Source organism: Sciurus vulgaris (assembly GCF_902686455.1).
Source record: "Sciurus vulgaris genome assembly, chromosome: 14".
Lineage (NCBI taxonomy): Eukaryota > Metazoa > Chordata > Mammalia > Rodentia > Sciuridae > Sciurus > Sciurus vulgaris.
Genome location: NC_136475.1, coordinates 57,079,744 through 57,097,019, shown reverse-complemented (window position 1 = coordinate 57,097,019; position 17,276 = coordinate 57,079,744).

The window sequence follows — 17,276 nt, the reverse complement described above, 5'->3', positions numbered from 1 at the left end:
TTTATTGCTTCTCAAGTATTGCCTGGTTTAAAAAAAATTTTACCATCTGTTCTGGTTTAATCTAAACCTGAATTAAGAGGATAAGCTTTTACTTTTGCTTCTGTTACTGTTGTGGTATTACTATATTTTAGAAATAGGGAGAAGGTGAGAAGGCAAAATAAATCTATATGAAGTCTCTAAAAAAAAGAAAGATGACAAATCTTCATTGGCAACTGGCTGATATTATTTTTGAACTTGGTCATGAAGGGTTTTCTTTGCTACTCAGTAAGTCCCATTAAAGGAAGCTGAAATTGACTTATGAAAATATCAGCAAATCAATATTTATCAAATTCCAAGTTTCAACATTGAGCTAGTCTGTGTGTCTTATAAAAGAGATTTAGTTTATTATCGTCCTTATGGAACTCAAATTATAGCTGGTATGGTGAGATGTACATACATGCAATAAATAAGAAAATAAAATACCATTTGTACTAGAAGCTAACACATCCAGACACAATGGCCACAGCTTGGCCTTCAGAATGGGAAAAGTCAGGTAGTGTCACCCATATAGTGCTTATTACTCACTATTAGTTAGATGCATGATAGCTTTGCTAACATCATTTTAAATTGTTTTGGGTATATACATAACATATTACTGTATCTTTGATTTGTCTGGATAGATCAAAGAGGAATTCCATGCTTGGAGCCCATGGGAGCACTGGAACAGGTGATTCTGCAGAAACAGAGATTGATGGACATATCTTTTGTGATCTGTCTCAACACTTGGTATCCAACAAGAAACCTTGATAGCTTTTATAAATTCATAAGTGTATAGATTAATTAGCAAATAACCTGGGTAGGAAATTAATGTTTCTGAGCCTACCCAAGACCCAGGGATGAGGCCTGAGCATTAGTCTTTAAAGTTCACCAGGTGACTTTAATAAACTGTCAGGATTGTGAATACCTGTGCTAAATAATTAGATCCAAAGCTTATTATTTGAATTATTCCTTTCTCCCTAGAACTTTTGAATTCATTTTTCCTCTTATCTGTTTGCTGAAATAAAATAAACAATCATTCAACAAACAAATAAAACAAACAATTTCCCTGTCAATTAGCAGGGAACGATTTTTCACTTTTAACTTCCAATACAATAAGCCATTCCTCACCTCAGTGCCCTCTCTTCCCTTTGTTTTAGGATACCATGCTCTCCTAGCATTCTTCAAACCTGACATGATTGCTACACCCTTGCAAGTTGCTCACCCCTGACATATAAATATTTGAGGTCCATAAAGCTAATTTCTATAAAGACTCTGTGTTAGTCATCTTTCTGCCATTGTGACAAAATATCTGACATACACAACTTAAAAGGAGGAAAGTTTTATTTTGACTCACGGTTTTAGGACAGGAGGAAAAGTCTATTTTGACTCATGGTTTCAGTACGTGGTTGCTTGGCACTGTGGCAGTCCCATACATCATGGCAGTAGTGGGTGGTAGAGCAAAGCTCCTTTCCTCCTGTTGGCTGGGAAGCAAAGTGAGAGAGCAAAAGGCCTGGGTCTCAATATCCCCTTCAAGGGCACTAACTTCCTTGTACTAGGCCCCACCTCCTAATGGTTCCACCAACTCCCAGTAGTGCCATAGGCAGATGACCAAACCTTTAACACACGGAACATTGGGGACATTCCAAATCCAAACTATTGCAGATTCTTTACTTTTTTCTCTGTCAGTTGGGTTATGGCTTCTACTTCTATAGCTATAGATATCTCAGGGATAGTTATAACTCTCATATTTAAATTTCTAGCTTAGGGCTCTGGTTCAAACAGATTTATCCAATTGTTTATTTGATACCTCTATTTGGCTACACTTGTCTCAACATGTCTCAACTTACTCAACTCTTGACTTTTGAAGATTCTCCTTTAAAAATGTTTCTCCTTGAATTTCCCCCTTCAAAGCTACTGGTCTTAGGATTTACTTTAGTTTGTTCTTTTATCTCACCAACTTTTAAATCAAATCCACTAGTAGGCCATCTACACTTCTAAAATGAGCCTTGAATCCACATATTTCTTTCCATCTCCACCTGTCTCCTTCTTAAGGAGACCGCCTAAGTTTACTGACTGATCTTGTTTTGTTAAATTCAGAATAAAGTCTAAGCCACTTATTATGGCTTGCAATATTTTGTTTCATCTGACCCTCACTCCTTGTTTTGGCCCCATCTCTTATCACCCCCCATAACTCCCTAATCATTGCTCCTGGCTTCCATTTATTAGACATTACCACTCTATTTCTGCCTGTGGAAGCATCACTGGTTTCTTCAGGCTGAATTACCAGCCCATAACTATTTTCAGGTTGAATGTGCTCATCCTTTCACTATCAGTTTGTACGTATCTTCCTGAGAACTCATGATTCGACACCTTGAATACCCTAAGAAAGGGGATCTCTCTCTGCTTTGAGGTGGTACAGAGATGATGGGAAGAGTGGCCGGTGTTGGTTTGTAAGCAATTCATTTGTCTCCACTATCTAGGTTTTTTAAAAAAGTATCCAATATCCTTTGTACTCTCCATGTGACCTTTTCACTTCCATATCTTTGCTTCTTCTTCCTCAAATACACACTAACATCAACATGGAGTGCATAAAACTAGGAATTGTTTCCTTAACTCATTAGGGGATGCAAACCTTTGCATTTGTTAGATAAATACGAAGTTATTTTTCAAATAGTTGTTCCAATTTACATTCCCACCTGAGGTAAATGTTTAGTTGCCCAGTCCTCTTTAATCCTTGATATTGTTGAATTATTCACTTTTGGCTGTCCCATAGGTATGAAATTGTATCTTAACATAGACTTAGCACTATTTCCCAGATTATCAATGAGGTCAAGTATTTTTTCATATGTTTATAAAACATTTAGATTCCATTTTTTTAAAATGGCACCCATTCACATACAAGTTGTTTTTTCTTGTTGACTTTAGAAGCTTAAATATTTTATGTGTAACTAGTTCTTTATCAATTATGTGTGTCGTAAATTTCTCCCTCTAATCTATAGTATGTCTTTTTGACTTTTATTCTTTAAAAAATATTTATGAAGAAAAGGTATTATTATTTAATGTTTACCAATTTGTTGTTTAGGATTTGTGATATTGAATCCTTTTCAAAAGAAAACCTTTACAATCAAGCAGTTGCAACAGCATTCTATATATTCTCATTTAAATGCCTTATTCTTTTGCTCATAGTTAAATCTTTAGTGCAACTGGAATTGATTTTTTTGTGCTGTTGCAACAATTGATTATTTGTTTTGGGTTTCTTTGTTTTTTCTGAAGTGGAGTCTCCTCAGGTTGCTCAGCCTGAACTTGAAACCTGGATCCCTGTCCCAGACTTTCAAGTATCTGGGATTGAAGGCATGTGCCAATATCACATCTGACTAGGAATTGATTTTTATATAGGATACAAGGTAGAAAATAGGTTTTGTTATTTTTTCTTGTGAATAATTGTTTAAGAACAAATTCTTTCCTTTTGCTTCTGATTTCTAATACTAGTTTTTCAAAATTACTATTTCCAAATATGTATGAATTTGATTCTTTATTTTATTCCATTGCTCCATGTATTTATGCCTACAATCCCAAGTGTTGCAAATAATGTTGCTGTATCATAAGTCTTAGCATCTCATAGAGAATGTCAGCCTACCTTGCTTTTTCTTTACGAGTCTTCAAGCTAAATCTGAGCCTCTGCTCCTCCATATTAATTTTAGAACCAGCTTAACAAGATCAACAGCAACGACAACAACCACTCTTGGAACTTTGAAATTACACTTAATTTGTAGTTCAACTTGGGCAGAATTGTTTTTACCATGTTGAATTATTTGTGATATTGAGTTCCAGTCCATTAACACTATGTAGCTCTCATTTTATTTAGTTTCATTATAACGTTCTTCAAAATGTTTTATAATTTTCCCCATAAAAGTCTTGCATATCTTAGGTTAGATTTATTTTTGTTTACATTTTGAAGAGATTTAAATAGTATTTTAATGACATTTTTCCATCTTTATTGTTGGACTGAGATGGAAATGAATTATGTGTGTTGGTTTACATAGTTTTACTAAACTGTTATTAGTCAAAATAAATTATTATTTTCTGAAAATAATGGCAATCTCTTTGGCAATCCTTGTAGAGTGTTTTTTTCTTACTTTATCGTGATGGTTAGATTCTTGATTGGAAATAGTGATAAAACATATCTTTGTCTGGTTTCAGGTGTTAAAAGAAATACCTTCAACATTTCTTCATCCATTTTGATATTTATTATGCTTTTTGATAGGTCATCATTATTAAATTAAGAAAATCTCCTTAATTCCTAGCTAACTAATAAGTCTTTATTTTTTAAAATACTTAACATATGATGAATTTCTTACAATTCTTTTTTACTTTCAATGTGTTAATGTGATTACTTACAAATATACCTTCTTCTAATGTTAATCCTACCTTGAATTTCTGGATAAATTTGGTCTGTTATTATAATGTATCCACAATTTATTCACTAAACCTTTAGGATTTTTACACTTATCCTCATGAGTGATATTGAGCTCTGATTTTCTCTGAACACGGTACTTGTTAGGCATCAAGGTTTTTCAACCACCTAAAATAAGTTGTAGAGTATCCTTATATGTCTGTACTCTGAAATACCTTATGTAAAATTGTAATTATTTGTTCTTTGAGTGGAAATAAATGGACCAATTATTTACTACCTACTTTTTCAACACTTTTAATTTGAATTAATTCAGATTTCTTCCTGCATCAGTTCTGGTAAGTTATATTTCTCTGGAAATATTGGTTAAAATTTAAAACTTAGGTGAAATGACAAAGCTATTAACATCTTTATAATCTTTTTATCTCTGCAGTGTTTATACTTATGCCTCCTTTTAAAAGCATGTTTTAATACTTTTTTTACATTTTCTCTTTTACCTTGCCCATTCCTATCAGAAGTTTTCTATTTTTATGACCCCTTTTCCAGACCAACATTTGGCTTTGTTGATCCTTTCTATTATTCGATTTTTTTTAAATCAGCACTTAATTCCTGGTCCTTATTATTGTAGTTCTGTTGTCAGCCTGAATCATGCAATTCCACATTTGGGGGAATCATTTTTTTTTAAATTTGTGCCAAACTAGAAGAATGCCATCCCAAAATTGTCTTTGTCTTTTACTAACAGCTAGTCATCATTGGGAGAGTGAAATGTCCTACTGGCTACTGGTCATTGCCACTCCACATTCATTGACATCACATGTATCCCCAAAGAAGTTCAGGGAAAAAGCCTATTTCTCATCTCTGCCCCTCATTGGTTATGTCTTTAATATTCTCATGTGGAATATTAAATATTTCCCTCACTTAAAAAGCCTATTAAAACTCAGGATGGGTAAGCTGTCACACATTTTCACAATGACCAAATGTCAGGTTTGGAACTGGGTATGTATATGTGCGTGCATTCTTGGGGTGAGAGTTAAGGCAGCTCTTGTGGATTGCTACAGAGGTCCCTGTCAGTCACTTGTACTACATCAATAATATGTACAGAATGAGGATATGCCCTGCGAATTTCAACCTGAGGTGCTACTTGTTTTTAACAATGGTTGAAAATAAAGTGGATGATTTCTGCTCTGGATTCCACTAGTGAGCATGGAACTAGAAAGAGCATAAGACAGACATTAGAAATCTGACTTTCCCTCAATCTTAATCCACACGTACCCACTAGATGTTCATAGATAAAGACATGAGATTTTCATAAATTAAAGACCTTAAACACAAGGCAATCTCAAAGAAAAGGTAATTTTTTTCCATTCTTGGATGAGAATTAGATTCACAGGATTTGATGTATGACAATAGTTTCCTGTGTGGCCTGTTTACAGTTTACTTAGTGTAATTTTGCTGGGTATAATGTTTTAAAAACTTAAACACTGTTAATCTCAAAGAGTCATAATCATGACTCTTTTCCTTATCATGATAGACCTTTGGAACAGGAAAAAGTGTTGTCAACTATGAGGCAAAGTTAGCTCTGCCTGTGGAATAAAGGGCGATTCGGTCCTGTTACTTCTAACAAAACCATGCCTAACCAAATGCTAGAAAGCAAGCTAGGTTATAAGTAATGGTTAAAATGCTCAGATGGATGGACTTATCATCTTTTTGGGTTTTCTGTTATGTGACCCATTTCATTTCCTCAGTAAAATAGCTTACCTTGCATTTTCTGTCAATGCAGACAAAGCCATCCAGTTCCTATCAATTCCTATTTAATGCTAAAACCTCATTTTGCAAAATGCTCCTTCTTGTCTCAGCACCTTTTCTGTCTATGCTCCAGCCACATTGATTTTCATTGGGTCCTTAAGGGACAAGTCTTCTCTTGACACAGGGCTTTAGTTTACAATACTGCTCTGCTGTTTCTACCTAATCAACCCCATCTTCATAAGTTAACTAATCAGTTAAATGATCTTGCTTCCAATTATTATTATTATTATTTTTTACTGTATGCCCAAATTTCTTTTGTAACACAAACAGTAACTGTAATACATGATGCAGGTATGTAATTCATTACTGTTTGTTTCCCAAGTGAAAAGGGAACTCCATGTGGGTTCACAATTATATATTGAACGCCTGCTTCAAGACATAGTGCATCACAGATGTTTCACAAAAAGCTTAATGAAGTATTTTTTAAAAAGCAATGTTCTTACCTTCTATGAGTATGAACACAGAATAATTCATAAATAATTACATTATGAACATTGTTATATAAAATTCTTCTTCATGCAACCCAAAGGATAGGAACAATGTATTATGTCAATGTACAGGAGTAGAAAGTGATTTTAACCTCTGCATCTATAAAGCGTTTTTGAGGAAGTTGAGATTTCAACTCAAACTAATTAGGCAAATATATAAAGACCTAACTGTCAACCAAAGTAAAATGAAATATATGAGTAATAGAAGCATAGATGATATGTTTGTGAATGAAGGGGTAAGTGATTCTAATAAGGCTGATCAGAGAAAGATTTACTAAGTAAAATGACGTGGGCCCCAAACAGGAGAAGACATTCTATTGGCAGAGAGTGTAGTAAAGTAGTTTTTAGTCTAAGGTGATAACATGAGCAAAGCTAGAGATGTGCAAATATATGGAAAACTGGCTTCATTTGACAGGATTAGGAGAAGCAAGGCCCAGTGTAGAATGTGGAAATGTTTAAGGTACAATGGATCCACTGAACTTCTGTAACAGCTGTATAATTAGAAGTGTGTTGTGTGAAGGATATATAAGAAAGATGATAAATGTGGAGAGAGAACAGTTGTAAGGGAGTTATAAAAGTCTAGGTAAAAATAATGACATTCTGAACAAATCAAGGTAGAAAATTGGGCTCACATGAGGTAGTAGACATGGAAGAGAATTTTCTTTTTTAATTTTGTAAGATACCAGACATCATTTTAATATGTTTCCATAATTTTCGTGTGTCTGAGAAGATAATAGCATATGGTTCTAAACTGGAGATAATAAAGTTAGCTTAGGATACGTGCTTCAGGTGCCTAAAGAAGAGATATCTAACAGACAATTGTCACTGTATGGAGCTCATGAGAATAATGAACTGTTTGGAGTTCAGTACAGAGAGTGGAAACAAAGAACCAGTCTGACAGCTGCAGGTGGACTTTCTACTCTGCCAATCTGCAAAAGTGAACAAGAAATAGATGTGTTCTTGAAAAGGCTTCCAGAAAGCAATTGACCACAGTTCGGGGGCTTGTGTAGGCAAAGGAACAAGGTTACATGTGGGAGGGTTAATACAAAAGTAGGAAAGAAAAGCTGACCAAGATTGAAACAAACGAGTTTAGTTGGAGTCAGTGGAAAAGAGGAACAATTAAAATAAATAGTCATTAAAGGGGAATTTCAATTTTGCATTTAAAAATGATGCACTAATGTTTGAAAATATTCAATATGTATAACTCATTCTTCAGTAACTGAGATTTAACTTAAATGGAGACCTTTGGGGACTGAGGAGGATGAAGAATTTTGGAGACAGGTTGTTGAGAGGATCAGTAGTATTGAAATATTGAAATCAACAGAGATGGCTATAAAACTTAAGGGAATATCCTAGGCAAAGGCAAAGTAAGACTTTAGTAAAGTAAATCATTTTATAAGTGGATAATGTGAGTTCCAAGGGTATTGAGAAAGGTGCAGTCTCTCTTATTCTTAAGACCAGAGGACTGCCAAGTTTTGCCTTTGAGATAACAAACCAAGGAAACACTGGTAACAAAATAAAAATTTCTTATTTATCCTCCCCACTGAATTTTGAATTATATGTTGCTCAACCACATCATGGAAACACTGTGAATATTAGTGAAAATGTCAGTGCCAACTCAATTGTATTAAATGACTCACTCATTTAAAAAAAAAAAAATCTATCGATGAGCCATGACATGCAAAGTATTGCCCTTTTGCCACCAAATGTAAAGCAATAATTTTATCTGATCAAAGCAAGTTCCGCTAAAAGATTTATATCAGAGGACTGGAAAGAAGTCAAGATTGGGCAAGGGATGACAGCATCACTAATGGGAGCATTTTGTGTCTGCTTTTAGAGTTCACATTTCTTGGCAATGAAGACAGGATGTAGGAATAGGAGTTAGAAGACACAGACTTTAGTCCTGCCTTTGTTGCTAACACACAGTATAGTTTCATGTGAGTTCTTTCTTAGCTTATGCCCCAATTTCCTTACCTACAAAATAAGTTTTATAAGTCTCTTCTAATCTAGGATACTTTACTGTTTTAGTAAGTTTTTTCACTGCTGTGACTGAAAGATCTAACCAGAACAATTTTAAAGGAGGAAAAGTTTATTTGAGGGCTCATCATTTTCAGAGGTCTTAGTTCATAGAAGGCCAGCTCTATTCCTCGGGCCTCAAGGTGAGGCAGAACACCATGACTAAAGAGTGTGACAGAGAGAAGCAGGCTCACATGGTGATCAGGAGGCAGAGAGAGACTCCACTCCCATATACAAAATATATACCCAATGCCTATGCCCCCAGTGAACCAATTCCTCCAGCCCCACCCCACCTGTCTCCAGTTACCACTCAGTTAATCCCAGCAGGGATTAATTCAGCGATTAGGTTAAGGCTATAACCCAATCATTTCTCCTCTAAGTCTTCTTGCATTGTCTCACATGTGAACTTTAGGAGGACACCTCATATTCAAACCATAACAGTTCCTATGGTTCAGGAGACATGTGACCTGGTACATGAGATGCTGATTTATCATGACAAGTCACTTAAACTTTCTTAAAGTTTCTTAAACTTTCTGGTCCTCACTGTTATCATTTACAAAATGGAGATATAGATCCCGATCATTCTACCTCCAAGGTATATTGAGAAGATTAAACAGGATAACAGATTGTAATGTACTAGTTTTAAGAAATACCATTACCATCAACTCTTTACTTGAATGTGTAACACATTTAGATTTTTTTTTTTTTTTGCTTCATCATTCTTTCCTTAACTTCTCTCATATTAGCTAAATCCCATTTCTGTTACTGACCTATGCCTGTGTTTCCTCCCCTTCTTAGCAATCCTCAAAGAAGGGAAAATTGTACTATTTTCGAGTTGCTCCAAGAAATAATTTGTAATTGGATAAATCTAAAAACATTTAGCTGAATTATCATGAACCTCCACTAATGACGATATTTGTCTATATATACTCATAACCACCAAATAAAAAATTAAAAAGTAATTGGGACCTGGCTAGTAAATTTGGCTAGTTGAGGGTTTTTTGTTTTTGTTTGTTTTTGTTAATACTTTCTAATTTACTTAATGATTTCTGTAACCATTCTGGATTTTTTTTTAATTCATGTGTGTCTATCAACAGAGGAATAAATAAGAAAATGTAATATATGTATATATATACATATATATGTACATGTACACACACACACACACACACACAATGGGATATCATTTAACCATATAAAGAATGAAATCCTGTCATTTGGGACCACATGGATAAACTTGAACTTCATCATGTTAAGTAAAATAAGAAAGACATAGAAAGACAAGTACCACATTATCTCACTCCTATGTAGAATCCAAAATTACAGATAGATAACTAGGGGAAAGAATGTAGGTTATAATAGATTGGGAAGCTGCAGAGGAGATGGGGAGATTTGGGTCAAAGGATATATAATTACCATTAGGGGAAATAAGTTCAAGAGATATACTGTAGAGCATGGTGACTATAGTTAATAACAATATCTTGTATTCTTGAAAAATGTAAAAAGAATGGACTTAAAATATTCTTCCCACAAAAGGGAGGACAATGTGAAGTAAGGCATTTGCTAATTATCTAGATTTGATCATTCTATGATATATATTTCAAAACATCATATTGTATAAAATAAATGCATACAATTTTATCTATTGATTTAAAATAGTCTTATTCACAAGTCCAAGTCAAGTATTTCATTTTAAAATCCAAAGATGTCAGAAAGAGTTCCCTTCCTTATAAAATATTTGTCAGTAATGATATTTTGAAATTTAATATTGAACTATGATAGTAATATTTGGATGGATATAAATAAGAAAAGTGACACTATGCAGAGGAATGAATGCAGTTTCAGTATGGGTAGTAAAAGTGGCACATGGTCAAGGTGTCGGTATTTCAATCACTTACATTACCTAAGAAAATCTTCATCTTCATAGAAATAGATCTTTGTGACCAGTCTTGAAAGGCAATGATTCCAATTAATACTCTGGACTTAATCCTTGCCAATAAGAGACAATGAGGAGCTGGGACAGTGATGGAAGGGACAGGAATCTTGTGAAATTTATAATAGAGATGAAAATGAGCCTTCAGGATGGGTTAGATATATGCTGTGGATTTGGGGAAAAATACCTTTAAAAATGTCAAAGAAACTAGGCATTGGTAGTGCACACCTGTAGTCCCAGCTATTTATCTGACTGAGGCAGGAGCAGTGTTTAAAACCCAAGAATTTGGGGCCAGTCTGAGCAATATAGCAAGACCCTGTCTCTTAATAAATGGATAAATGAGTTGATTTAAATTAAAATACTGAGAAAATGTTATTAAGTTGCCAGATGATCTGGAGGTAAATATGGCTAAAGACACACGAAAAACTCTAAAAATAAAATGGAAACTCTAAAAATAAAATGGAAACTATAAAAAAAATGAAAATTTATAAGTAATAGGAATTAATAAGGCATCAAAGCTACCTGTTATGGCTGGATCCAGAGCTTTCTCACAGTTGGCATTTTAAAACTGCCTCTCCAAGTTGTGGCTGCCCCATCTCTTCCTTCTGCAGGCAAGAATGAGGTCTGGGAAATCAGGAGGGGACAAAGGAGTGGCTTCTGCTACATTAGTGAAGTATCTTTATAACATGAATCAAAGCCAATAAGAAGATAAGCGTTCTGCACGATTTGGTCCAAAATGAAATGAACAGGTTAGGTCAGCCGTGAGGGCTGCTGGTGGGAGAAGAAAACGTGCAGTGTGAGGTCTAATTCTTTTTCACACATGAGAACAAAGAAAAATAGAAAATAAAGGAGAAAAATCAGACTGGATTCAGTGTACCAGACCACTTGGGTTTCTGTACTCCCTTTCTCCCTGTTCAGGACTTGAAACTTCCCCGCAGAAACCTGGTATAGCCCTGTCTTAAAACCCATAACAGGGACCATAAAGATTTTCAAGTCATGGGAAAAGCAAATAAGTAAGGTTAAGCCAACTGATGGAAGGAGAAACAGAAATAGTGTAAGGAGATTGGAGGGCATCTGTGTGAAATATTCTCCACCACAAGGAAAATCCATATAGTACAGGCCAAGCATCTGTGAGATCCTACATCATGTAAGTACATCATGCCCAAGACTTGACTTCCTCCACCTGATCCCTGACTCTATGAATCTCGAATTTATCACTGGGAACATGGAGTAAAGAAATTTTTAAAACTTTTAGAGGTTCATTCTGTATGCTTTTTCCATGTCCATCCTCTCAGCCAATGGTAGTTCTCTGAGACAATGTCCCAGTGAGCCGCAGGTGAACCTACTCATAAAACAAGTCACCTGTGAAGAATACTTGGATGGAGAAAACAGGTGAATCTGGTTTTCATAACTACCTTTTTCCTATCCACAGAAGAGAGCTACAACATGTGCAGTGCTCCTGGGTTGTGTTTGAGGAGCATAGTATCAGATTTTAGATTAAACTGCTAAATATAAGAGACATTAGAATAAATTTTCCTATTAAACCTGAGAAAGGATACAAGATCTTATACTATTGTATGTATCATAGACATCATAGATTATAAGGGGCCAGCTGTAATCCTCCTAAGAAAATCATCACAGAACCACAGAGAAAATATAAAAACTGCTCTGAAAATAAAGTCACATTGTTTTGGAGAATGCGGTATCCAGTTCAAAACTGATTTTACCAGACGGAGAACTGAATGCACACAGTGCAAGTAAAAGTACTGTCACAAATACATAAAAATCAGTGTAGATACTGCAAATGACCCACTATATCCTCTAGCACTCACCATGGACAAGAGTACAGCGTTCCAGCTACAAACACTTGCAACCCTTTGCTTGAGAACCTTCTCCAGAACTCAGGGCCTACTCTACCAGGTTGCAAAGTCACACAAAGTACTTTGGAGATAATAATCACTCCTACCTTCTTGCTCTTTAGTAGCCTATTACCAAAAACTGATGGGAAGTGATGGATAAACATCCCAATTTCTTTGGTCCTCAGGTGGAACAATTCTGAAGCATGTTCTATTGTCTCCTATAGTTCCTCACATAGTATTGCCCATAGCAGTAAACTATTATGAAATCAACTTTAACCGGCATCTTTAACTTCCCTAAATCACTTACCCACTCTCCTTCCAGTGCTTCTTGAAATCACGACTCTGAAGAACATTCTGATATTAAGAAAGTTTTTTGGATGAAAAGTCAATTATGTGTGTTAGCATTCTTTCACTGTGTCAAAATACCTGAGAAAATCAACTTAATAAGGAAAAGGGCTTATTCTGCCTTGTGTTTCAGGAGTTTCCATGGTTGCTTGGTCCTGCTGCTTTAGGCCTGTGGTGAAACAATACATCTTGGTGGAAGCATGGCCTAGGAAGCTGCTCCTCTTATGGTAGCCAAGAAGCAAGAGACAGAGAAGGAGCCAGAGTCACCACATCTCCTCCAAAGGTATGCCCTCAGTGACCCAACTTCTTTCCACAAGGCCCTCCTTCCTGAAGTTCCACCACCTCCCATTTGCTCCAAATACTAGCAATGATGCCTTTAGTCCATGGGCCTTTGAGAGATCCAAACTGCAGCAAGATGACCTGCTGAAGATGATACAAAATAACAGAGTGCACATTGGAGATTCTGGAATGAGTGAAGAAGACCAGGAGTCACACTCTTATGATTTTAACTGGTCGCTTCTAGTTAGTCCTTTGAGGAATAGAGGACAGGTTATAATTGATATTCAAGGTAGGTAAAGAGTAAATGATTTCAAGAGACATTAGAATAAATTTTCCTATTAAACCCCAGCACTGATGGCTACTTAATCTGAAGTAAAGAAATTGCTACTGTTGCCAGGCAGTTGTGCACACCTGTAATCCCAGTCGCTTGGGAGACTGAGGCAGGAGGATTGCAAGTTCAAAGCTAGCCTCAGCAATTTAGCAAAACCCTACACAACTTAGAGACCCTTGTCTCAAAATAAAAATTAATAAAACGTATGGTGATATGGCTCAGTGGTTGAGCACTCTGGGGTTCAAGGAAGAAAGGAAGGAAGGAAGAAAGAAAGAAGGAAAGAAAGAAAAAGAATGAACTACTGTTACATGCAGTGTGACTGAATTACACAGTGAACATTTTGGACAAACAAGTTAAAGTCATGCACTCTTAAGACTTTTTAAAGCTAGTTTGAAGTAACTCAGTGGTATAACATGTGAAGTCCTGGATTCAGACCTTACAGATTAATAGAGTAAATTCTTCATGTAATAGATTTAATTGGGGCAGTGTGGATCAGCCATTCTTGTGTGTATGTTTGTTTGTACATGTGTGTTGGTGTGAACTGAACCCAGGTCTTTGTGCATGCTAGCCAAGCTCTCTGCCACTGAGCTATACCTGCAGCTCTGGATTAGCTGATCTTAATAACTTTTATCTCATATCTTTAATATCTTTTCTTATTCTGTTACTTCAAAATTTAAATGCAATGTATGTGGTATGGTGTTTCTATTAGAAAATATTAAAAGGCAATATATGATGTATCAAGGTGCATTCAACTGTCATGTATAACTAATTAAAACAAATTTTTAAAAAAGAAAAAAAAAGATTGCATCTTGAAAGGCTTATCTGTCCATTCAAGACCAGTTACATTGCAGACAACTTAAATGTGAACATGGCAGTCATACTGGTTATTTCTAACGTTATTAGGGAGCAGATGTGATACCTGTAGAGGAAGCATTACTCTGCCCTGAATTCAAAAGAAATACTCAAGGGCTATTTTAAATTCTACAATGATAAGCTAGAAGTCAAAATCAGAATTATTTTTAAAAATAGGTGCTTTATGACCACATTATAAAAGTGGTAATAACTAATAAGCAGCATTTCTAACCAAGCCAATTCCCTTTCTCATTAGATTCACTGATTGATTAAGAGTAACTTATTCTATATTCTGATTTCAAGGTAAATGGTTTTTTTATATATATAATCTTCTGATAAATGAGACATACACTGAGTGAATCCTCATTCAAAGATTATTGGCAAGTTAACATATTATTCTAGCCAGTTCATGTGTATAATGCCTGTCATTTTGGACAGGATAACTGTTTGGGGGTAGTTGTTCGGTGTACTTAAAATTGTTTAATAGCATCCTTGGTTTTTATCCAGAAGATATCAATAGCTCTCTCCACTCAAAACATAACAACCAAAACTCTGTCCAGACATTACCAAAAGCCCCCTGGGAAGAAAAGTGCCTGCAGTTGAAAAACATTGTTATGGAAAGGTCTTTTTATATTTTTAGGAAGCAAGATATCTGAGATATCCCTCACACATCTTTCCTAGAAGATGTATTTTCATCTAAACATATGTAACATTTGGTAATAATGAATATTAGGACATCGTGTGAAAGAACCAAGACATACATTTCTCTCAAATGGTCAGGATTCAAATTCAATGCAATAAAATTTCTTATGGTTAGATGTAAAAAATTCTACATTTAGTTCAAATAATAAATTCCACATGTCCAAGTTAAAGGAGACTTGTCTTGGAAAATCAGATGATTTTAGTTGATTGAATATAATTCAAACAAGTATATATGCTTTTAAAAAGCAATGAAATCTTTAGTGCCATTATCAGCGAGAAACAAGTTCATATAAGGAAGGTGAAAAACCCATTGTAGCTATTCATCAAGGGGTGGCCAGTCTGTATCACATTTTGAGGAGAACAAAGATTCAAGAGGATGTTACTCAGATTATGAAGAAACAAGAATCCACATAATTTGAGTCATGGCCAAGAGAAACCAGAGTGTCATGTGGAAGACAGGGAATAATCTATTTTGCACGAATAAAGTTAGAACCACTGAGTGGAAATAACAGAGTCAGATCTAAGGACCCACAATGAACCTGCAGTGAGGTACACTGCCTTACAATGAAGCGACTGTTTTACTAGCCATGGCTGGATATACTTCTGGGACATTGTAAAAATATCATTTCTATCGAGAAACTGCCTCATATACTTTTGCTTTACCTATTAAAGAGGTGAGCTTTAATTTTTATCTTTTAATAAAATACCTTTAACGATTCAAAGCCAAGTTCACTGTTTTTTAATACTCACAATCCTATTAATTTTCATAATCTCATTTTAAAGCTGAATAGACTTTGGATGATTGAGTCAGATTACCCAAGGTCCCAGAACTAGTCATTTTCAAACCAAGGATTTAGGCTCAGTTTCCTCTAAATTTATGTTTTTGAGAGATTAGAATTGAGATTATTGATGTAACTGAAAAGGACATTGTTCTAAACATCTGAACTACTGCAGGCAAGAAGCGTTCAATAAAACTTGTTTATTTATTGCTATTTGTATTGAAGGAGAGATAGTGTGGCTGAGTATTCTTTTTTTCCCTTTGAGGTGTTATTGTGTACTGTTAAGCAAGGTTGCTTTGTGGAACTTCACAAACCATTACAAAGTTTTTAACAGGTGTGGAATTCAGATGAGCCACATCAGATGCTACTTGAACACCCATGTTCCTCATCCAGAATTGCTCTTATTTGGAGAAACAGCATTCAATTATGAGGACTTGCACAACCGCAAGACATAATAATTGTTGATTTAAAACCACTCATCCCCCACTTGATAGAAGAAAAATTACCAAGAAGAGATCAATGATGCCTTATTAATATAACTGCCCTGCAAAGCTGTTTTCTCCTTTTTTTTTTTTTAATGTAGCCATGTATTTTGGTCATTTTGGAGTTTTTGTAGTCCACCTGCCACTCACTCTCAAATATAGATAGATGATTTTTGCATGTTTAAAAACAGATGCTTTCGTTAACCAGGACCTTGCCACATGTTGGATATATACAGCTTATCTGCAAGGTACTAACTCAAACATTCTAATTCTTGAAGTTTACTTTTGAATGAATGTGAAGGCATTCACAAGAATGGTTATATGTGGCATAGATAGAGTTTATGCATATAGTGCTTAATAAATATTTGAAAATTGAACTTGACAATATGAAGTAAGATTAAATTTCAGTTACATAGCTGGATATTTAGTTATCAGGAAGGGCACCTCCTTTTTACAAAGCATGGTACTGCTAAAGCTTGTTTATAACATCTCCTTGATGCCTTCTTAATACTTACTGAATCAGCCATCCTTAGTATAATTTTTATAACAGTTTCATTTTTATCTAATGTCTCTTTCAGTGGCTCTTAATCTTTTGGGGAATTTTGGAGTCCTTTGAGATTTTGAGGGCCCTAATGAAACACTTTTCCCAGGAAAATGTTTGTCTACATACACTTGACAAATTATTTCATATACACACATATACAATTAGAAACATAATTCTTATAGATATAATAGATATGTGTTGTATATTATACCTATTTCATATATATCATACCTATTATATATGTGTGTGTTTATATGTATGTGCATTTATATGTTTGTAACACCTGCTGACTAATCAGTGAACTCTAGGGCTCTATACCCCCACTGTCAAGAGTATAAGAATTCTTGGTCTCTTTACTTATCATAGGTTTTCAACAGCCCACATTGTTTCAATGCCATACTTTTAAAAGATGAGATCAATTATATAGTCTT